Here is a 24,576-nt window from a genome sequence, read left to right as displayed (position 1 = left end):
CAAAGATGTGCAGGTTAGGTGGATTGACCATGCTAAATTGTCCCATACTGTCCAGGGATGTCTAGGTTAAATGGATTAGCCATGGAAAATATGGGGTTACAGGGGTAGGGTAAGGGGTGAATCTGGGTAGGACACTCTGCAGAGAATTGGTGTGGACTTGTCAGTCCAAATGGCTTGTTTCCACCCTGTGTAGGGATTAGATTTTGATTCTCGAGGGATGGTGGAGGTAAACCATGGAATTACAGACCATGTTGCTACAAATGATTAGGGTAGTTAAGGCATATGAACTCAACTTTTTAGCAGTCATGGTACTGATTACAAGAACAAGGAAATAGCCTGGGAGCAATACAATGATTTGGACACATCGGGAGTACTGCATGCAGTACTGGTTGCCACACTATGGGAAGAATTGGATTGCACTGGAGGGATGCAGAGGAACTTCACCAGGATGTTGCCCAGGTTGGAGCATTTTAGATATGAAGAAAGGTTGGGTTGGCTTGGGGTGCCTTTAGAACAGGGAAGGTTGAGGGTTTGGACCTGAAAGAAGTCTGTAAGATTGAGAGATGTGGACAGAATGGATTGGAAGTAGCTGTTCCCCACATTTGAAGGGTCAGTAACATCCGGTCACTGGTATGTTGCCATATTTGGCAGATTGTTGTGCATAAATTGGCTGCCAAGTTTCCTAGGTCACTACAGGGACATAACGTGACGGGCAGCAGGTTTAGAAGGGGTTTGAGGAGTCTTTTCCTCCCAGAGGATGGTAGAAATCTTGAATGCACTGCCTGTGAGTGCAGTAGATGTGGGAAACCTCGGTGTTTACAAAGTACTGGGTGAGCACTTGAAGGTTCTTAGCCAAAGGCTGGGAAGTGAAATTAGCATAGATACGTTGGTGCAGACTTGATGGGCCAAAGCGTCACTTCTGTGCAGTTTGGCTATGACTGAAAGTAGACTTCATAACGATGTATGAAAATGGGTGAGGCTACTGGGTGCCGACTGGAAGGCCACAAGTGCCAACTTGATAAAATTAACTCAATTCCAAAAATATTGGATGCTTAATTTAAACATTGAGTGAAATTGCAGGGGCTGTGTGACAGGATTTGTCATGTCACCAGCGTTAAACTGGAGACTCTTTTTTTCCACTTGATTTACAAGGTTGAGGGTTTAAATCTCATTTCATAAATTGATCACACTACTCAAGGCTGATACTCCAAATAGGATGGAGAGAAGGCTGTGTTGCCTTTGAAATGCAGGCCAAAGTGAGGCCTCATCTGTCCTCCCTACTGGCCTGGTCAATATTTATTTCTCCATCAATATGACACAACAATGTCTGGTCACTGTCGTGTTGCTACATTTGGGAGCTTGCTGTGCATAAATTGGCTATGTTTCCTACATTGTCGCAGTTGCTGTTTTTAGTTTTTAATTAAATATAAAAGTGATTTTGAATGACCTGTTCTTGTGAAATGTGCTGTAATGATTTGCAGTATTTTGGACCTTCAGATTTTTATTTCTGCTAAGTTACCACAGAGATTTCATTAGAAATGGAATTTGTTTTCCTTATTTTGTAGCTATTAACACGTGGAGTGGGAATTACTAAGTTGGGCAACAGCAAATCGTCAAGTCCACGTGCATATGATTGATATATTATTTATACTTCAGGATCAGTCTATTATCTTTAGTAAATTTGATGCCCGTCTACATGATGGGTAACACTGGGCCACCGCAACATTGGAAGAGCAAACTCTCTAATCACTAGCTTTTCTTTTTTGAGAACAGTGTTTGACCTTACTATCATAAAAATGTAATCTCTGAACTAGAAGCAACATGAATGTACTGCAGGTCTAAACAATTGGCCTATGTTTGACTATTTTATTGTATGCCAGAGAGACCTCATAGGTGTACCTTACCCTCTGCTTTAAAAAGTGCTCATTGCTAGCCAGAGGCATCATGCCTTTCAAGGTGATGCCTAAACTGCCAGGCAACATGATAATCAAAGCTTAAAAGGAAGCCTGACGTAACTAACTCAGTTGGGGCACTGGACTGTGATTAACCGTCTCACCTGAAAAGTTAACTCTGTTTTTGCCTTCAAAGACGCTGCCAGACCTGCTGAGCTTTTCCAGCTACTTTGTTTTTGTTCCTGATTTGCAGCATCCACAGCTCTTGTTTTTTTTAATCCAGAGACCACAGGTAATGTTCTGTGCATCTGGGTTAGAATCTCAGCACAGCAAATAATGGAATTTGAATTCAATTTTAAAAAAACTGGAATTAAGAGTCTAATGATGACCATGAATCCATTGTTGATTTTATTGGGAAAAACCCGTCTGCTTCACTAATGTCCTTTTTAGGGAAGGAAACTACTACTCTTACCTGGCCTAGCTTACATGCGACTCCAGACACGCAGCAATATGGTTGACTCTGAACTGCCCTCTGCGGCAATTAGTGATGGACAGTAAGTGCTGGTCCAGCCAAAAATGCCCTCATCCAGTGAATGAATTAAGAAAAATACTTAAAAATGCGTCCAAGAGACAGTAACTGGAACAAAACTTTGCTACAGGCCTTCCTTGTATCCCAGAAGATAACACAAGACACGGATAATTTCTGGAAGAAGTTAAGCAACGTCACTTAGCACAGTATTTCAAGTCCTTTTAGAGGAATCCAGTGGAAGTACCATGATTTCTTTGGCAAGAAATACCAAGATATAAGCACTCTCTGATATATGCATATGAATGCACATAGTTATGAACAAGATCCTATATAAATGTGTATTAATATTTATTTTTAAGGTCCAAGTTGTGAACATATGGTGATATTTACAGATAACTATTTTATGTGCCGTACATATGTTCCAACATGTGCACCAGTTGACTTACGAACTTGTTTAAGAATGAAACCGATTTGTTACCTTGGGACTGCCCATAGTCAAACTGCCATTTGGTGTGCACAAGATCCCACATTTCTGATGGAGGAGAATACACATGTCATTGTGGAACAACACTGCAAACCAAACTGAGATGAAGAACCCATATTGAGAGAATAAGGCTGTTGAATTTCAGGATACTTCCGATAAATGTCACCTGAAAACTCCATGACAGTCTTCGAATTGTCTTTGACGCAAAACCAATAATACAACATCAGTTCTGAAGAAGGGTCAGTGGACCCAAAATGTTAACTCTGGTCTCTCGCGACAAATGCTGCCAGACCTGCTGACGTTTTCCAGCAACTTCTCTGTTTTGTTGTCAATGGTACAACACTTGTTTTCTCTCAGGTTGGTGAAGAATGACATGACCTTTTTCTATGTTTTTTTTTGTTCGGTTTGAGCAGAAAGCCAAAAGCATGGTGTCACCTGCCCCCGTGAGAACGGGCGCATCTCTTCCCTCTGTCACCGCTGCAGGTGTCAAATTTGTCTTCATGATAGTACACCCGAGGAAGACGACTAGTCAGGACCAAGTCCCTGCCCGTGCCCTTGGTTCTTGTGCTGACCAGCTGGTGGAGGTACTCAGAGGTCTTCACCCTCGTCTTGCTGCAGTCAAGTCTCTGCCTAGTTCATGAAGTCCACCACCGTCCCAGTACCAAAGAAAATGCATGCAACATGGCTCAACAACTATCGTCCAGTGGCTCTGATGTCCAAAACTATGAAATGCTTCAAGAGGTTGTTCATTCCTAGCCTCCCAGCTTGCCTTGATTCCCTGCAATTTGCCTACTGGCAAAAATAGGTCCATTAATTGCCGCAGAGGGCAGTTCAGAGTCAACCACATTGCTGCGTGTCTGGATTCGCATGTAGTTTCCCTAGCCCAACACTCATCCCTGGAATATCAGGGTAACAAAGGCATTTGCGTTGGGCTGCTAATCGTAGACTACAGCTATGCCTTCAATAACCTAATCCTGACCAAACTAATCTCAAAACTGCAAGAATTAGGTCTCGGCTCTGCCATTTCCAACTGGATCCTTAGCTTCCTGAACCACGTACCGCCATCAGTGAAGATAGACCACAGCACCTCCTGCACGATAACCCTGAACACTGGCGCGCCACAAGGATGGGTTCTTAGCCCCTACTATACTCCCTGTGCACACAACTGTGTAGCCAAATTCCATACAAGTGCCATATACAAGTTTGCTGGCAACACCACTGTAGTAGGCCAGAGATCAAGCAACAGTCAGAATACAAGCAAATTCCCTACAGTGTGGAAACAGGCCCTTCAGCCCAACAAGTCCACACCGCCTCTTGGAGCATCCCACCCACACCCATCCCCCTATAACCCTAACAACCCTGAACACTATGGGACATTTAACATAGCCAATCTACCTAGCCTGCACATCTTTGGACTGTGGGAGGAAACTGGATCACTTGGAGAAAACCCACGCAGACGTGGGTAGAACGTGCAAACTCCACACAGATAGTTATCCGAGGCTGGAATGAACCCGGGTCCCTGGCGCTGTGAGGCTGCAGTGCTAACCACTGAGCCACAGTGCCACCCTGTGGTTCTTGTGCTGACCAGCTGGTGGAGGTACTCACTGAGATGGAGGGCATGGTGGCATGATGCAACGATAACTGTCTCCCTCTCAACTTTAGCCAAACAAAAGAACTGACATTTCCTGCGGGACAAAGAAAGGAGAATACATCCTTAGCTATATCACTGGAGTGGATGTGGACAGGATTGAGACATCAAGTTCCTCTGAGTGATGACCACCAGTCTGTCCTGGACCATTGATGTAGATGTGATGGTCTAGAAGGCACAACGAAGCCTCTTGCTCACATGGGTGAAGAAATTTGGCATGCCCATAAGGATCCTCACCAACTTTTACAGTTACCCAAAGAAAGTATTCTATCTGGGTGCGTAATGGCCTGGTACAGCAACTGCTTTGTCCAAGACTGTAAGAAACTACAGACTTATGTGTATATATAGCCTAGATCATCACCTGAAGCCAACCTCCCATCCATGGACTCCATTTACACTTTTTGTTGCTGGGGAAAGGCTGCCAACATCATCAAAGACCCCTCCCACCCTGGTAATGCATCATGCCAACCTTTTTCCATCAGGCAGAAGATACAGAAGCTTGAACTCACACCAACACATTCAAGAACGGCTTATTGCCTGCTATTATTATTTCTCTGAACGGACATCAAAATGTTGATCTTGCTTTGTGCACCTCCTTGCAGCCGTAACATTTTATGCCTTGGTCTAAGCACGCTATGATCCGTATGCCCTTGTTTGCTATAATCTCTCTGTACGCCTTGCAAAACAAAACTTTTCACTACTTGAAAACATTTGACAATAAATCAAGCCAAATATCCTGAATCAAAAATATGCAGTGTCTGACATGGCAACCAAATCACTGAAATTATGTTTCACCTGAGATTCCCCTGAGCCCATCTTAAGCCAAAGTCATCAAAATCATAAAGCAAGTCTGTGCCCAAGTCTCCACGAGCTGGTGGCATTCCACTTGAAATGCTCAAGTCCAGAGGAGCGTTCACTGTTGACTCATTAACCTTGCCTGTCTATGTTGACCTGGAACCGTGGTATAATGCTGCAAGATTGAAAATGCTTCCATACTTCACTTGTACAAATGGAAGGGCTAATCTGTGATAATCATCATTGTATTTCAGTTCTTTCCACCATTGGAACAATTCTTGCAGTGGTTACTTAGGACTAGAATTATTGTTCTACTTTACACGTTGTGTATGCAGAGTCATTTTGTGGCTTTCATGCTAGATAAGCAAATAGTTGACATTATCTAGGCAATAGTGTAAATTTACAAATTTACTGTAAACTTTGTGAGCGGTGCAAATATTTATTGGCCTAGACAAAGGCGGCTTGCGGAATGTGCTATATGAATATGGCTACCCTGCAAGGATAAGTCATCTGCACATTTAATAATGTCATCATAGGTAGTATGATGCAAAATGGTACCTCATCAAATGATTTGGCTGTGACCAATGTCAACAAGTAACGCTACATAATGGCTCCAGTTTGGTTTGTCTGTCTTTGGTTTGCACGCTAAGTATAGCCAAAACAATGTCCACATAAGAATACACATTCAGTTCAGGATAGACAGCAACCTCTGCAATTATATAAAGGCTGCAAGGCCCACAGAAAAATCTCCGAGCAGTACAAAGTGAACTTCTAACTTTCTGACTTTTCATAGCATGCCCTCCAGAAAGCATCCACCTGGTTAAATGCCTTGTCCAAGCCTCAGAAAACCCTTTTTTTTTTACTTTTTTGTCTGAAAACTATAAATCTTGCGCCAGAGTGACCCAGATACAAACTTTAAGATCCCTTTAGTCACAATCAACAATATACCGTCAATCCGTTCCAGAAGATCGACTGTCTTGGGAGTAGCCTTTCCAGCAACACCATTTTGAATCATGATTTGGTGTTTTTTTTGGTTTTAAAAAGTTCAGTATTTGACAGACTCACCCACTCACTGTCTTTCAAGAGAGCTCGTGGAGGGGAATGCAATTAGAAATTGATTTATTTTTAAATGGCTAATTCATTTAGCTTTCAAAAGTATATCATTTGAATCTTTTCATGTACAAAGTTTGAAAGTTAGTAAGGAATGATGTTTTTCATACTAGCTCTAACTCTCTAGAATCTGATAACTTTGTGTCTGTGTAGGTTGGAGGCAGTCCTCCTGAAGAATTGGAATGTCTGTGTATTTAAAACAACTTGGAATTCCAGTTTTATAGCACCTTTCCATATAGATGTGTCTCAGCACTTCATACATTGGATCACTTTGCTGTGACTTACGTAAGTAAACTTGGCAAACCTTTGTGTCAGCAAAATGGAGCAGACTCTTGTGAAAGTAATGAGTGACTGATTTGTTTTGTTATGCTATTGTTGAGAGTAGTGTGTCGGCTGGGAATAATACAGTGGACCTTAACTTCTATGGGTAGACAGACTTTCTCTTTAATTAAAATTGAATTTTTGAAATGTGGATTTTACATGTAAAGCAGATTTGTATTGCATAGTTGTTTACTTTTAATTTGTTCATGGGTTTTGCATATCCTAGACCATATCAGAGATCAGTTTAAAATCAACCACTTTGCTTTCGATCAACAGTCTCATGTAGGCCCAATTAGGTAAGAATGGCAGATTTGTTTCTCTAAAGGACATTTGTGAACCAGATGCTTTGTTTATCACCATCGACCAATGGTTATATAGTCAGCACTGGATTAGCTGTTTTTGTTCCAGGATTTTAAACAGTTCAATTCAAATCCCATCATCTGACATGTCGGATGCAAATGCATGGCTCCAAAATATTGGGAACTGCTAATTACTAGTCAAGTGACTTTAGCACTACACCACAGCCTCTTCTAGTTGATCTGTGATTGATACAACTGACCATGAGATGACTTTGAAGGCTAATTGTGTGGCACTGAAATCACAGGCTACCTTGGGTAAGGACATCAGATTTATTTCCTTTGATTCACTGAAATTCTTACTGATTCTTTCTTATGATAAACCAATAACTTGTACGATCATATTCCTTTTGGCTGTGCTGAATGTTGGTGAGTACTGTGTCTAGTTCTGGTCCCCCTGTTATAGGAAGGATATTAAGCTGGAGAGCGTTTAGAAGAGATGTACTAGAATGTTGCCAGGAATTGAAGGTTTGATTTACAACGAGAGGCTTGATGGACTGAGACTTTCTTCACTGGAGTATGGGAGGTTGAGGGGTGACTTTATAGAGCCTTATAAAATCATGAGGGGTATAGATAAAGTGAATGTCAGGTGTATTTTATTTTCCTAGGATTGGGGATTTCAAGACAAGGGGGCATATTTTTAAGGTGAGAGGAAAAAGATTTTAAAAACACATGAGCTTTTTTACACAGAATGGTTTTTCTGTGGAATGAACTTCCAGAGGAAGTTTTGGATGTGGGTACAAACACAATGTTTGAGACATTTAGATACACAAGCAAGATATGTTTGGAGGGATATGAGCCAAGCGCGGGCAGGTGGGACTAGTTCTTGGACCAAGGGGCCTGTTTCTGTGCTGTAAGACTCTGACTCTTTACGAACGAGGTTTTCTATTTCTTGATTTTTTTTTTGTTTTGGTTTCTAATTCTTTCATTAAAAAAATTGTTTTGTTGGAATTTGAGCATTTAATTTCTGGATTAGTAACTCATGCATTTTGGATTTGTAAAGATCACTGTTAAAAGTTTTTGGCAGATCAGGCAGCACCTGTGGGAAAAACATTTATTGTTTTGGGGTAATGGTCCTTTGTCAGAAAATTTCAGCATGAACGGTAAGACTGAAATGAGGAATGTTTGACATTGTCCGTAAAAGGCATATGTAGCTCAGGTCCATATTGAAACCCACAGAATCAGTTTTGTTTTTGGAGAAACAATGGAGTTAATTAAAGAAGCTGTTCAATCTGAGAACAGCAAATGATGACTGGCACGACTCCAGTCAAGGAGGAAATAGTGAGCCCCACGATTAGAGTCAACATGATGAGTGATTGGATATCCGTGTTACAGACAGGTTCACAATCCTGTAAAGATAATGTTAGAGTGACGGGGGGCATTAATAAAGGTGGTAAGAAACTGGACAAAGGGAGAAATGTTAGATTTGGGCTGGGAATAAATCTGTAGAATGAAGCAGGAGCATCCTGAAATGATGGGCTACCAGTCTGACAGTCTTACAGAGGTGACATAAGTATGCTGCTGAAGTCGAAGAAACTTGCTAACAGGATTATAAATGCAGCTAGTTCAGTTGAAGTGCAGTGGGTCAAGAAGACACCTCACCACAACCTTGAGGATAATTAAGGATAGACAGGAAATGCTAGCCTTACTAGTAATACCCACATTGTATGAAACAACACGAGCCGGGTTGCGGGGTGGGGAAGTGTGGGAACAGAAAATGAAATTCCTAATCTTTATTGATAAAGTTCTCCACAGCCTTGCATCAACCTTGTAATCTGCTCCAATGCTAAAGCTCTTCTTAGTGCTCATAATTTTGACACTAGCAATCTCTCTGTCCCTTTCCTTGCCCTGATTTTGTTTTGTTTAATTAATATCAGGAGAGTCTTAAGCCACCTTGATGCACCCCCTCTGGAGATCTGTCCTAAGTTGTTTTTTTTGCTCTTCTTTCAATCTGATCAATACTTACATTAAATCAACATCATTAAAAAAAAATTATTTACTCTGTTTTTTGGAAATGACTGTGCAAATAAACTGCTGTATAGCCCACAGCAGTGACTGCATAGAAAAAAAAAGCACCTCAGTGCCTGCAAACTGCTTTGAAATGTCCTGAGATTTAATTTTAAAGATTTAGAGTCAGTGTATGATCCCTTTAATTTGTTCTTTTTCCTGATTTGCCATCTGTATTATTTAATTAAAAGTTCCCTGTAAATACAAGTTTTATTTGTCTGTTTTAAAGGAAGCAATATTCCTAAAGTTCTTCATTAACAACATATATTAATTGTATTAGGCCCATGCTCTTCAAATTTTTGCATAAAACCATAGTTTCAGAAATGCCCTCAAGACTATGTTGAAATGCTAATTTATGTTTGATCAAATAAAGCTTTTGATGCTTTGGAATTACTGGAACACATATAGAAATGGTTTAGTAATAAGTTGCTACTGCACATATGAATCACAGGCAGTACAAAATAATGTTAATATAAAAAGGTTAATCACCCTGTAATGGAAATGGAAAAGCTCTTACTAATCTGTTGCCAGCAGGAATTCTCAATGATCATTGTGTTGTCCCATTAACAGATGGAGCAAAAAACTTTAGCAGGAGTCCTAGAGATTGTCTCGATGAAAAGACCTGACGATTTGGCCGTCTGTCAGGACTGGACTAGAATTTAACTAATGAATTCAAAATGTGTACCATTTATGTCTGAGCTATTTTCTTTTGAGCCGTGCACTGTCTTTCGCATTCTTTATTTCTCGGTACTCTTCATTACAAATTGTTAACCTTATTCATTACAACGAGGTGTACTTGAAAATTTAAACTGCTAGTCCATGGAGTAAAAAAAAGTAGCATTTTAGGAATTTGAAGCTTTTGTTAGGATTTTTCAGGGAATCTAAATAGCATATCAACTGCAGATTTGTGAATGCCTGCACCCAAAGAAGGGCTGGCCAATGACCGTGTTGAGTACAGTGTTCTTTTACACTGTTAGAATGCAGGATGTATTTCTGTCATGTTCTAATTGCTTTGCTCAGCATTGAGCAGTCGAGCAGAGAGGAGGAGGTAGGTTCCTTGAAGACACAATATAAATTGTTTTTTTTCTTAAAATACAGTTTGAAAGGATTAATTATGGATTTTTCATTTTTTAAAAATGATTTATACATCTACTTTTACACAACGGGCTTTGTTCCTGAAAATCTGTTCCAATGCCAGGTGAAACAGTAGCTTCTTTCCTGAGATCTATTTGTATAAATTCTATTGTCATCTTTATAAAATGGCTTATGTTCTGTGTGGTGCTTTGGATCTGGTGTCAACAAATCCCGGTCCTGTTTTCAGATGAATTTTTGTTGATTTGACAACAATTGCATTTTTCATACATGCATTAATGCTTTATAATGAGAAGCTGAATTAATTTATGAATCTAATTTATAAATTAGGTTACTAACCCAAGAAGTGCAATGAATATTCTGGTATTTGAGTTAGTACGTTGCGTTGGATAAATTATTTTTGAAGAGAGGCTTGAGTTAAGAGAATTATGGTGATTTGCTGTTGTCTTTGAGGTTCTTCCCTCATTTAGCTACATTTGAGATGAGTTTTTTAAACCACACTGCCAAATTATTAGAAACCAATTATATCAGCACTAGTTTATTGCTTGAAATGTGCAGTGTTGTTTCATTTATGCTGGACTAGTTAGTACAGGTACATGAAAAGATCTTTTGTAAAAACAAAGCAAATATTCAGCTGTCAGATGTAAAAGTGATGTTCTTCCCTTCAAAGCATTCCTTCAATTTCAAGTTAGTCTCAAACAGTTTGACTTTCTACTCACACTAAACAAGTGGTCACTTGCATTATAGACCACTACTTACACCACCTCCTAGCATGTGTCAGTGTCATCACAAGATTAATAAAAACAATTGGAAGTGAAGTTGAGGGAAAGGAGGAGAATGGATTCTGTGTGACTCCTATCTGCCATGATTGTTACTGGTTTGTGCAATTAACCTATAACCTCTGACTCTTGATATCTCATTTAAAATGATCACTTGTTGACTGTACTTTTTTTCACATCTTTAAACAATTGCTAAATTTGTTGCGATTGTATTGTTCTCCCTGGTTACCTGCTGCATGGGTCCTCGACAGTCAGGCTGTAACCAATGAAATGTGGTGTTGCCATAGTAACAGACTGCTAAGTGCAGCCTCAAGGTCGGTCAGTTATGACAGTGATCAGTCTGTTTCAAATGCAGAGAATACAATACTTCACATTGAAGAGTATTGTAATTATTCTATGCCAAAACCTCCTTGTGCATTAATACTCAAATTCAGGTTGTTAATTAAAATATTAAACAAAATCTTGCAGATTTTTTGGGCATTTTCAAGATTTGCTAAAATTGAGGTGGCTCTGCACTGGAAAAAGGGCATAGTTTATTTTTAAGTTTGATTTCTTAATACCATTTAAAACAAATGAACCTGGATTTGAGGTGACTGAGCATCTTTTTAGATGGATTTTTTGTCTGTTATCTGTTCCAAAGTAACTTCGGTGGTTTTGGGATGGGGTGCGGGTGGTGAGGAAGATGTCCTGAGTGAATTTAGATGGTAGCTTTTGGACAGTTCACTGAATTCCAAGTTGAAGATTTCTTTTGGCCTTTTAATGAATTTTCAGTTTTAGCCTGAATGATTGATTTGTTGTGAAAGCTTTTGAAGTCTCTGGCCTGCATTGTTCTTCCCCGATTATCATTACTTTATGGCTCATTTGCTTACATGTTCAATATTGGCAGTGTTCAAAGCTTTGAGATCTATGAAGATTATGTTGCGATGGTACATTTACTTTTCCTTTTTGTCTACTTTAAAAATTCCAAACACTAGGACGTAGTACTCTGCCTTGTGCTGGACAAACTGGATACTTGCCTTAGAAGGAATGAAAAGCAGAAGAGATGTCTGAGGCTTGGTGGCAGTTTAGCACAGGGGTATGTGATGGCTTGAAGTTGGACTTTGAATGTAATTTGCATGGTCAGTCAAATTTTGAATTATTCAGTAGCTCCATTACTTTCACTGTGTAAAAGGGGGAATTTTCTGGTTCACATGTTGAGAATTTGCACACCCCCAGCCTGTGATTATTGTCAATTGTACTGAAATGGGAAATAGAAGATGAATTGAGTCTTCTAATTCCAGTTGTTCTGAGAGAGCAGAAATGGTAAATTTCTGATTACCTCACAAAAATTCTGATGAATAAAGTCTCCAAGTAAAATGGTACAACAATATACCAGTTTCACTTTAACACACTGTGGAGCTGGGGGATCACAACAGGTCAGGTAGCATCAGAGGAGCAGGAAAGCTGATGTTTTTGGTCTGATCCTTCAGAAAATTTCTGAAGATGGGTCTGACCCAAAACATGAGCTTTCCTGCTCCTCTGCACGCTGCCTGGCCTGCTGTGTTCCTCCAGCTCCACACTGTGTTAGCAGTTCTTACTATCTGAGTTTTCAATTTAAACTCTTGTCCCTGAGGTGGTACTTTATCATTTCTAGCCAGGAAGAAAATTTGGGCTTGCTCAAAAAATGGCAGTTTGTTTTTTTTTAAACCCCTCAATTTATGAGTTAATTTTACTTCAGCATCATCTGTGAAATGCCAGCTTTGCGTTTTTGCTGACCTGACGGGGTTGTAGAGAGAATTTGAGAACTAAGATCTGAATTCCAAGGCTTATGTTATGGCCAGCAGTGATCCTGAGTTCCTACGTGCTTTGAAGACTTGGTAAATCTACAACAAGCATCTCCATCCATGGAAAAGTATCACCAGCAGTGCCTTTACAAGATCCTCTAATCCTGTGGCAAAAGAGCCTCCTCTCCCAAATCTAATTACCCAGCTACAAGGCACCAATGAATCAATCATCTCCATTGATCAGGACATGCTGCTCTTAGGTGTGGCATCAGACCCCTGAAGAAACTCCTGTGCTTGGAATTTGATAGTGCCACAAGGCACTTGAGAGGACAGTTAACATGCTGAGGGACATCCTCAAAATGTTTCTGAAGAAGTCAAACATTCATGTGGACTTAGGTGGAATCATGGGGATCTCTGGTCTTTGTCTTATCATAATGGAGAGTCCATTTCCTCCTGTTCTGAGGAAGGGTCACCAGACCCAAAACATTAACTGCGTTACTTCACAGATGCTTCCAGACCTGCCAAGCATTTCCGGCAACTTTTGTTTTTGTTGTGTATTGGAGCGAGTCCATTTGGGAAGGTAACAAACGTGACAAAATCCTTTCTTGGGAATAGGCAGAAATGAAGTGACACTTGAGAGGTGACACAAATTTCCAACAACTCATCTACCTCTTCCAAACATCAATTGCCTACGTGACAAAGTCTGCAGTCATGCATGGGTTTATCAAAATCTGTTGAATGCTGTACATTCTGTGGTGCTCCAGTGTCCCAAGAGAAGCCACTTAACTCCATAAATAAAAGGATTTCCATTCATTAATTGTCTGTGATACCTGGCAGTACAGTTTGCATGTGAATGCTCAGCACAGAGGGATCTGCCAGCGTTGTGCAGACAGCATGAGTGAGGTCAGGAATCTTGAATGAATAGCCATGCCCCTTGATGTCATTGCCACTTATTTAGATTAGGGAACCTCTGAATCCGGCAGAGTAGAGATGCAGTGCCCATGTGCAAATGAAACAAGTGGTCATGTGAAGAAAACAGCTTGGTCACAGTGAGTAGTCGTGTATGGAATATACTGCTTGAAATGTGGTGGCATTCAAGTGGGCAGTGCATGATTACTTGGATAGAAATGATGTGCAGAGATTTGGGGGAAGTGGCAGGAAATAGGCACTAAATAATAGAAACGATGCAGGTATGATAGGCTGAACAACATCCTGTGACATAGCAGTTCTGTGATGTGGTGAACCATGTGAATTTCAAAGGACTTTTCAGGTTATTACCAACCACTTCAAATGCATGGACAGACGTGGAGAATCCTACAATGTTCCTCAAAGCTGGGATGGATTATTAGGCAGATTGTGAACCTCACAGAAGCTGGAGGGTATAAATTTGTGAATGTCTGAACTGTGGGCTGTTGAATATTTAGTATTAGGTGATGTTTTGAGAGGGTATTTTCATTGACACGCCAACCATAAAGGTGCAACATGAAAGTGTTGCACTGTCTTCTGTGACGTGAGTGGGAAAAGCAAGACAGTTAATTTACCTCTTCTGTTTGGAAGAAAAGTTATTATTGCTGAATTTATTTTGAGTTGTTTACAGCTCGTGGAATGGTTACCATTGGGTTTGAAAAAGAAAACTAGTTCAAAGTAACAAAAATGAATGAAAACGAAGTGCAGGGGAAAGTCAGCAGGTCTGGCAGCATCTGTGGAGTGAGCAACGGAGTTGATGGAGTTTCTTCTTCACACCTGATGGGGTGGAAATGTGTTTTTATGCTGTTGACAAAGGAAGGGGCGTGGAGGTGCAACAGCAGAGGAGCGAGTGGAACAGATGCTGAGGATGCCCAGAATTAAAGACAAAGGGAGGGCAAATAATGACAAAAGTGAGATTTGAGATGATAATTATAAATAGCTTTGCTGTGAGCAAAGCCAACAAAAGACACCCACAATACGTGGGGGTTGGGTAGAATGGAATAATTAAATGGAGGATGATTATGCTCCGAAATGCTGAACTCTATTTTGAGCCCTGAAGGTGATAACATGCGTAGTAGAAGTGGACATGCTTTTGCTCCAGCTTGTGATGAGCTTGGCTGGAACACTGCTACAAACTCACGGATGGAAGTAAGATGGTGTCTTGAAATGGCTAACAACATGAAGGTCAGGTGTAATCTTACGGACAGGGTGGAGGCGTTCCCAAAAGTGTAAATCCAGGTAGCATCTGAGAGCCTTGAAAGTAAGGATGTCTGGCTTACTCCCAATATCGAACTCAAACAAGGGAGGGAACAAAAGGAGATAAATCAATGGCTGAAAAATTGGTGTATTCAGGGATTTAGGCGTTTGGACAATTGGAATGGCTTTTGCGATAGAAAAAACCTGTTTAGAAAGGATGGGCCTAACCTAAACTGGAAAGGGACCGGTATCTTGGGGGATTTGATCATTCTGTTAAAGGAGACTTTATATTGATAGAGAGGTGGAGTGGGAGAATTCTGACGAGAACACGTCAATTAGAAACGGCCTCACAGCGCCAGGGACCCAAGTTCGATTCCATCCTCTGCTGACTGTGTCTATGTGGAGTTTGCGCATTCTCCCTGTGTCTGCATGGGTTTCCTCCGGGTACTCGGGTTGCCTCCCACAGTCCAAAGATGTGCAGGCTAGGTGGATTGGTCAAGCTAAATTGCCCATTGTGTTCAGGGATGTGTAGATTAGAGGATAGTTCTGTGTGGGATGCTCCAAGGGTCGGTTTGGACATGATGGGCTGAAGGGCTTGTTTCCACACTGTAGGGATTCTATGATTGATTGATAGAAAAGAAAGATGAGAGAGTCAGTATGTTGTAATTCTGAAGAACTAAATATGAAGGAAGGAAATCAAGAAGGTGGAAAGGGGGTACAAGATAGCTTTTGCTGAGAAAATTAAGGTGAATCCAAAAAGAATAATTAGTGAGAATAGGACGCCTCAAGGACCCAAGTGGACATATGTGTATGGAACTGCAGGAGATGGGCGAGGTCCTCAGCAAATATTTCTCCTGTTTTTACTGTGGAGGAGCTTGGGGAAGTTAGTGGCAATATTTTGGACAGTCCATATCACTGTGGAAGGTTGGAAGTATTAGAGTGTATGAACTTGGATAAATCTCCTTGATCTGCCCAGATGCATCCAAGAACCCTATGAAAGGTTAGGGAAGAAGCTGTGGGGGCCCTGGCTGATATATTTGCATCAGTGTTATCCACGGCTGTGGTCCTTGAAAACCGGAGAGTAGCAAATGCTGTGCCATTATTGAAGAAGAGTTGCAAAGAAAAACCTGGGAATTATAGTCCAGTCTGCTTAACATTTGTGGCAGGTAAGATCCTTGAGAATCTTCTCAAGTAAAACATATACATGCATTTGGAAAGACTGGGTTAGATTATGAGTAGTCAGCATAGCTTTGTGCGTGGGAGTTCATGTCTCACGACTTTGTTAGAGTTGTTTGATAAAGTGGCCAGGATGGTGGTTGAGGGCAGGACAGTAGACGTAGTCTGCATGGATTTCAGTAAAGCCTTTGATAAGGCTCCACATGGTAGGCAGCTCTGGAAGATTAATTCACATGGAATCCAGGGAGAACCGGCAAATTGGATATACAATTGGCTTGATAGTAAGAAGGCTGCTTGGCGGATTGGAGGTCTGTGACTGGTGGATGATTTAGATGAGAACGTACAAGGCATGATTAGTAAGTTTGCAGATGACACTAAAATAGGTGATATGGTGAAGAGTGAGGAACGTTATCAGAAATTGCAGAAAAGTCTTGATAAGCTGGGGAAGTGGGTTTAAAAAATGGCAAATGGAGTTGATTATAGATAAGTATGAGGTGTTGCATTTGGAAAGTCAAATCAAGGTAGGAGTTTTGTGGTAAATGGTAGGGCTTTTGGAGTGTAGTGGAACAGAGAGACCTTGGAGTTCAGATGTGTGGTTCTTTGGAAGTGGAGTCACAGGTAGACAGGGTGGTGAAGAAGGCTTTTGGCACACTGACCTTTATTGGTCAGGTTATTGAGAATAAAAGTTGTGAAGCTATGTTGCAGTTGGACAAGATCTTGGTGAGGCTGCATTGGAGTATTGTGGTCAGTTTTGGTCACCTTGCTAGAGGAAGAAAATTATCAACCTGGAAGGAATGCAGAAGAAATTTACAAGGATGTTGCCAGAACTCAAGGGATCAAGTTATAGGGAGAGGTTGGACAAGCTAGGACTTTTTTCTTTGGAGCGTCGGAGAGTGATTGGAGGTGGAGGGAATCTTATGGAAGTGAATGAGATCATGGCAGGTATGGATATAGTAAATGCATTCAGCCTTTTTCCTAGGGTTGGGGAATTGAGGACTGAAGGGTAAGAGGGGGAAAGAATGCACGGGAACGTGAGAAACAACTTTTTTACACAGATTGTGGCTAAACAGTGGACTACAGATGTCTAGATGAAGCGCCATGGGAGTTGTGGTTAGCCTCTGCTAAACAGGAGCTAGCATCTGGCATGGAGCTTCTGGCTATGTGCCAGGCTGTGCTATTGGCACTGAGTGATAATGGGTACAGGTACTTAATAAACTGGATTGTCAATGCCTATTTGTTCTTCTGTCACATTGGAGATGGCATAGGATCTCACCGTGTGATTTTTTTTGACCAGTGTTGATGTGTGATCATATTATGTTCTCAAGTTTAATCACAACATATCTTACCGTTGTTGGGATAGTGTATAACCAGTGAAACTGCAATTGGACTAAATTCATGGTAATTTATTTAGTAGTGTGTATTGCAATCTGATTGGTGAGCAAAGCATGCTGGGTTCTCTTTGGATTGAGTGTTATGATACCAAGAGTGGGAGAGGAAGATGATCTAGCTTGCTGTGGGTCTTGCCTTCCCAACTTTAATAATGTCATAACCCACTTTTTGTGGAACTGCGCTGCTTTTCTCTGAATAATCGAGTTTTAAAGGAAAACTATTCACATAATTTTGTGAACTTCTATTTTTTAAATCATTTTGACAGTTTGTTTGCTTTTCTATTATATAAGGGTGGTGTTAAGACCAGTGAGGAGAGGTAAATTTGCTCCCTTTTGAACCCCCATGCTTGGTTAAAACAAGTTTTTTTTTTCTCCAAGTACACAGCTGTGTCATCCTACAGTTTAAATATAGTCCTTGTCAAAAATTGAAGAGCCAGTTACAAAGCATTCTTAAATGAAAGTCTAGTGTTATTTTAAATGTTGAGAAATGATTAAAACCCAATGTCAAACTGCATGCAGTCACAGGTATAACCACCGGACTGAGTGTCTAGTACAATAAGAAGGTAAAGAGTATATAGTCTAAAAATTCCAGTTGTTGAGTGCTAACAGTTAAATTTGAGAGCCATGGCTAGTTGAGGACTGTATCCTCAGCAGTCACAAAAATTTTGCTCCTTGGGTTCTTGGTGAATGAGGTAAATGTGGAGCTAGAGGAACGCAGCAGGCTAGGCAGCATTAGAGGAGCAGGCTAGTTGACATTTCAGGTCAGCAGAAATGGGACCCTTCACTTCTTGGTCAGTGGATGTTTTTGCTGTTCATTTGATCATTGTTGCTAACTTTTGACATGATGCTGGAGCCATTGCTGTTACTGATAGCACTTTTTTTTTTGTCCCTCTCATTCACTGTGTCTGTGTCTGCCTCCCTCCCTCCCTCCCTCCCCCTCTTTGCTGCTCTTTCTTCCTCCTCCTCCTTAATGCTCCAGCTTTCTCTTCCTCCTACCCCTCCCCACCAAGTCTCTCTTCCCTCCCTGTCTTTCTCTCTCTCGCCCTCCCATCATCTGATTTTAATAATCTTTGGGAAGTTGAAACTTCGTCCACATTTTACCACAGTTGTGAAAGTGTAGAAAATAATTGACCCTGAAATTGTACAGTTTCTAAACTAGTAAGTTATGTGCATTCAGGAATTTCCTCCTTGCATTGCTCCTCTTGTCTCTATTGCCATCGCATGCAAGTGTGGACCCTTACCCCATCTCCCTAATTGAAATGCTCAGATTTTTCGGCATGTTCACTCTAGCAGGTGCTTTGTTTTGCATTTATACAAGTGGGAATTTGAGTCTGCTATGCCATATTCCCTTTTGTTAGTGGTAAATGGCTATTCACCCTCCTAGCCAGATAGTTATCAACTTCTTTGTCTATCCAACTGTTCTCCTTCTCTCTCTCGCGCTCTCTCTCTCTCTCTTCTCTATCCAGATCTATCATTTACTCCTTACCCCTAACTCCACCCTATCTTCTGTATAAAAGCTGACATTTTCCTAGCTGTCATCAGTTCAGAGGAAGGGTCAATGGACCTGAAGCATTACCTCTGATTTTTCTTCACAGAAATTGCCAGACCTGTTGAGCTTTTCCAGCAACTTCTGTTTTTGTTCCATTGATACAACACTATTCAAGTGGGGGAATATAGATGATGGTGAGCATTTAGGTGAAAAGAGGTTTAGATGTATGTCTGGTCATCCTAGTAAAAGGATTGTAAGAAAATGGAGAAAATGGTAATTTTGGAGCGATAGTATGTGTGATGGGAGGCTGGAGGAAACATGAGTAATTGAAAATCAGGATGGAGCTGACTTGAAAGACAGGCAAGAGATTTGGCTGTAGTTTTTAGTTTAGCATGTGCAGTGTCACACAAGATCAACTGCTGTATTTTCATATTAAATATTCAACTAAAGTCTTGTTCACATGTTTGCATTCTTATTCTCCGAAGTGTCTCAACACCAGGTCATAGTGAAACAGGTTTATTTGAAATCATAGAAGCCTTCGGAGCACAGCCCCTTAAAGAGGTGTAGTCAGCTGCACTGCATCTGATGAAGGGGCAGTGCAATGAAAACTTGTGATTCGAAATAAACCTGTTGCACTATAACCCGGTGTCGTGTCATCTCAGACGCCACGTTCATCCTGAGTCTCCAGCAGTGCCACACCGATGCCAGCTGAAGGTTGCACGAACAGCACCTCATATTCCGCTCGGGAACCCTGCAGCCCAATGGTATCAATGTGGATTTCACGAGCTTCAAAATCTCCCCTCCCCCTACTGCATCCTAAAACCAGCCCAGCTTGTCCCTGCCTCCCTAACCTACCCTTCCTCCCACCTCAAGCCCCACCCCCATTCCCTACCTACTGGCCTCATCCTGTCCCCTTGACCTGTCCGTCCTCCCTGGACTGACCTATCCCCTCCCTAACTCCCCACCTACACTCACCTTTACTGGATCCATCCCTGCCTCTTTGACCTGTCTGCTTCCTCTCCACCTATCTTCTCTATCCATTTTCTATCTGCTTCCCCCTCTTTCCCATTTCTCCCTTGTGTTTTTGCAGTGTGTAGGGCTGTGCCAATGGGGACTGAGAGCAGAGAGACCGTCAAGTACAGTATAGGAACGCACAGGATCATAAGGCAAGAGGAAACCATAATTGATAACTTGCCCCACACACTCCTTCATTTGGAAGCATTTTACCCATTCATTAGTTTACTGCATTAATTATAACCCCCTCCATATGGCAGTGAGTCACGAGTGCCTAACAGGCTGATTTTTGAAGTCCTGGTTTTACTTGCAGTGGAACTGTATTCTATTTTAGTTAAAAATCCTTTTGAAGTGTCTGTTTCATATGTTTTTCGTTCCCGGAATTCAGTGTGGATGAGACATTAATTACGCAAAAAGGGGGAGGATCTATGCTGACCTAAATATCATTTGATGCTCCCTGGGCACAAGCTGACTAAAACCTGTATTAGTGTTTTGTCAGCAAAATGTGTTCTGTCAAAAAAAGAGTTAAGGTTTTGCAAGCTGTAGCTGCAGTTTGTATTGAACTAAGAGTACGTGCCAGTGTTACAGTCTTCACTGTATCAGAGTTACCAGGGGAATAGCGTTGAGAACAAAATGTTCCTGGTTTCATATTTGTAAATTGTTTAATTATAATTTTTGCAGGTTTTTGCCATCACTTTGAAGGATAAAAGCCTTTCGGCTGGAGGGTATAAGAAAAATTTGAAGATGTAAGTGCATTTTGGACCCCTGTTTCTGAGTGCAAGCAAATTGTTGGCAGGATTGTGGTGATTCATGCCATATAAACTCTCTCTGGCCTACCTCACAGCTGTATTAAATCACCAGAATTCATGATGAAGATAATTCACTACAGCTTTAAAATCAAAACCAGATTCATTTTGTGCGATGGTTGGAAAAAATGCAAATTTATGTTTAATTAAATAAATGTCTATGTTTATGTAATAGTTCTATTTTAAAAACCTAATGAAAATGGAAACTTAAAGTACTTTACAATGTCGGGTTTAAAAATGATAGCTTTCAACAGGCTTAGATGGAAAATCTCATTAGAATAACACAAACTAAAAGTTGAGAGATTAATTTTTTATGGATGCAGCTTAGTGCACGATTTTGTAAAAGGGTGACATATTTCAATATTGCTGAATAAATATGCTTCTGAAGCTCCTCTTCCTGCACTCATCAGAATAACTGCAAGTATGCCATATTTCAAATGATCACAACAATTTATGCTACAGGAGAAAAGGATGCTGATTTGTTGGGGAATCAACTCCAATTGACCAAGGCATTGCCATGGAGAAAGCAACAACAACCTGGAGACTCTGAAGCTCCAGGGTAATTGAAAAAAGCTGCAAGGCTTGAGCACATCTTTTTGTTTGCAGAGAGCTATCCCCATGCATGACGATATATTGCTTTTAGCAAGTGTAAATGTGCAATGTTATGAGCTTGGCTGATGACCTTAAGATGGTTGTTGTGCATAATAGTACATCAGTTTATATTTCTTTTACCTGTTCTTCTAATCAAGCTGTTCACACCACTGGAGTTCTGGGGTAGGGATATGACCTTTGCACCACAATTTGACGTCCAAATTATATTTGTTAAATTTTTTTGTCAATTAATACAAGCTGTTGTGACACAGGCTGGCCAGCATTTATTGTTCTTCCTAGTTGGTAACTCTCTCAAATATCAACACGTAGGACATGAAAGCCAAAAGATAATGATGACTTGGCTTTTTAAGCCTCTGTACGTGCTAAAGGGTTTTATGTTCAGTTAGAACTTGTGAACTGTGGTCCTTGTCCTAACATAGTAAATAATAATAAAATATCAGTTATATTCAGTACTAAGTTCTAATTTTTTGGAAGGATTAAATTGAATCATAATAAAAAAATTAGAGAAAATTACCAGGGTCTTGGTTAAAGAGAAGTTTGAGTATTGGAAAGAAGGAAAGAAAGGTTTAGAAAATTCCAAACTTAAGGCCTTGATAGATGAAGGCAGAGTCGCCAGTGGCTGAACCATCTCAAATTGTGGATCTTGAGGTAGAAATAGGACTGCAGATGTCTTGAGGATTGTGGAACTCCGCTATGGAATAGGGAGACACACAACCATGAAGGGAGTTGAAAACAACAAATTTTAGAATTGAGGCGATACTTTACTGGAGACCACTAATAAGCAGAGGGTTATGGATGAACAGACCCAGGCCCAAATTAGAGGGTCAAAAAAAAGCTTGTGGTGGATAGGAACTGGAAGGCCAGCTCGGAATGCATTGGAGTATAAAAGTCAGGTTTTCAGACTTGTGGAGGAAGGTTTCATCAGATGAGTTGGGGTAGGCAGAAACTGGCTGTACTACAGATATGGGTATGGCCAGCCAGTGACACTACAGCTTGCATCATTTGACTAGAAGATTTAGAAATACAATTTCGAGGTCCTTTTTTTTTGGGGCATGCAGTTCATCTCTTGGTCAAATGACACTGTGATTGCAAGCAATCTTGTTGAGCTTCTGAATTTTCTAAGATGAGATGAATTCATTGGTTAAGGAGCAGCATTTGTTGCAGGCGTGGGAAACATTGGCTCCATTTATAACGTCTAAATTGAGGACGTTTTTCCTCCTATGGAACTCGATGTTGGAGAAACTGTGATTATTTAGAGACTGGTGGAGGTATGGTAAAGTTGCATATCACTAGTGTCCTTTTGGAAACTGCAGCTGTTTTTTTTGTGTGATGGTGATGAGCAGGAGAATGGAACAGGTGGGGTCAGGGTGTTGCTGGAATAGGGTGGAGACGAAGATGAGCCTGTGGGAGCCACAAGTAATGCAGTGGGATGCTGATATTGTAAGTGATGCTCTAGATTCAGTAGACTTCATACTATGCCTGCGAGAATTTTTATTTCTGAATTTTCAGTAATGTTGCATGTAAGAGCTATTAATATTAAAATGTCTGGATGCAGTGATACCATTCAAAGTAATTTTAATTATGGGCATCAGAGCTATGATCTCCATGCTGGAGAAAGTGAGAGAGATCCAAGTAAGTTGTAGTTTTAGATCAACAAACGGTAATTGGGCTTTGCTTTCGTCCTTTCTCTTTAAATAAAAGAAAAAATGTAGATAATATCCTTAAACAGTTCACTCAAGAAACTGAACAATGAGAAAATTGTTAGTTGAATAGTATTATTAGAAATGAGTTTTACAAATAGTTTTCAAGTGCCACATTTGGTACTATCAAAATCATTGCTGTTTAACTCCATTAAGGTTAATGATTGATTTATTAGGAGTTATTTTTCTGAATTTTAAGTTAATAATGTATATTCCTTTTGAAGGAATATTTGAGATTGCAGCAGCAAGTGACCTTGCTTGTGTTGAAGATGTATATTTTAACTATCTGTACAGTATTTGTAATACATTGCATCCCACTACTGTCTAGGACAAGGACAGCAGATACATGGGTAATTGCAAGATGCACAACCGAGCTAGATCCAGACTTGCAAATCTGTCACTATTCTTTCAATGTTGCTGGGTCAGAATCCCAAAACTTCAACTTTAGTGATGTAGTGTGTGTATACCTGTGGACTGCTGTACTTCTAGAAGTCAGCTCACCATTATGCTGTTAAGGGCAACTAGGGACTGGCAATGAGTACGGACCCTGCCAACAATGCCCACATTCCATGAGTAAGTTTAAAAATTAAGATCATTATCATTGAGCAACAGGACAGGAAATTCTTGCCAGTTGACAGTTAGTTGGAATATTTTTAAAGATCTAAACAGCATTATTGTAATGAAAATTTATACCTTTTATTTTAAGTTGAATCAGAGGTAATGGTCACTAGGCTCTGGCTCAGTGAGCTATACTTGTATCCCATTTTTAAAAAAAATACATCTATTTAATGTTGGATTTGGTGGAAATCACTTCCCTATCCTGTAGTGATTGCGAAGAGTTCAGCCAGCTGGACCTCTCTAAAGGGTGACTTGGTGAAAAGATACCGGCCTATGTGGAGTTATTTCAGATCCAAAGTTTGTGTGCAGTTTATTTAGAGGGTGTTTGTATGTATGTTTCTGTGTCTGTTTTCCCACGCAGAAGCCAATATTTTTCTAAAAAAAAGTTGTAAAGTGTTCAGCTGGTGACAGTTGGGTAAAAAAGTGGTTGGAGAAGGTCGTTATTTTTATCATGAGTTGAGAGGGTGAAGCTTCATCTGAGTTTAGTGATTTTTTTTAAACTTCCAGTTGGATTTTGGATTTGAATCCTTAGTAAGTTTAGGTCAACTTGGAATCTTGGTGTAGGACCAGGGTTGTAATTACTTAATTTAAAAGTGGATCGTGTGTGTGTGTGTGTGTGTGGTGGGGGGTGGTGGAGAAGGATGATCATCATACAGCTCACACTTAGTGGTGCAGTTACAAGAGCAAAATTGCAATGACAGTCAGAGGGTCAAGAATAACTTATTGCTCATTGTACTCGTTTCCTTGTGTCTGCTTTCGTTGAAACACTGCAAATGGAAGAAGCAGTTTGTTTGGAAGTACTGGAAGGAGCAATTTTTTTTTCCAGATTTTAAT

The 24,576-nt window shown here is 40.5% G+C and overlaps 1 protein-coding gene across 5 annotated transcripts in view; it reads left to right on the top strand.

The window, feature by feature from the left end:
- The window catches only part of LOC125461252 (nuclear receptor coactivator 3-like), a 205,263-nt gene that overhangs the window by 9,296 nt on the left and 171,391 nt on the right, over positions 1-24,576 (top strand). Inside the window, exon 2 of one of the 5 annotated variants that reach the window (XM_048549784.2) lies at positions 6,612-6,743. The exons of the other annotated variants lie outside the window; for them this stretch is intronic. The gene's annotated coding sequence lies outside the window, so the exon portion shown is untranslated. The remainder of the gene's footprint in view (positions 1-6,611; positions 6,744-24,576) is intronic. 5 annotated transcript variants of the gene reach the window in all.

The sequence above is a fragment of the Stegostoma tigrinum genome, chromosome 19 (genome assembly GCF_030684315.1).
Source record: "Stegostoma tigrinum isolate sSteTig4 chromosome 19, sSteTig4.hap1, whole genome shotgun sequence".
Lineage (NCBI taxonomy): Eukaryota > Metazoa > Chordata > Chondrichthyes > Orectolobiformes > Stegostomatidae > Stegostoma > Stegostoma tigrinum.
This window is presented reverse-complemented; position numbering and strand designations above follow the sequence as displayed.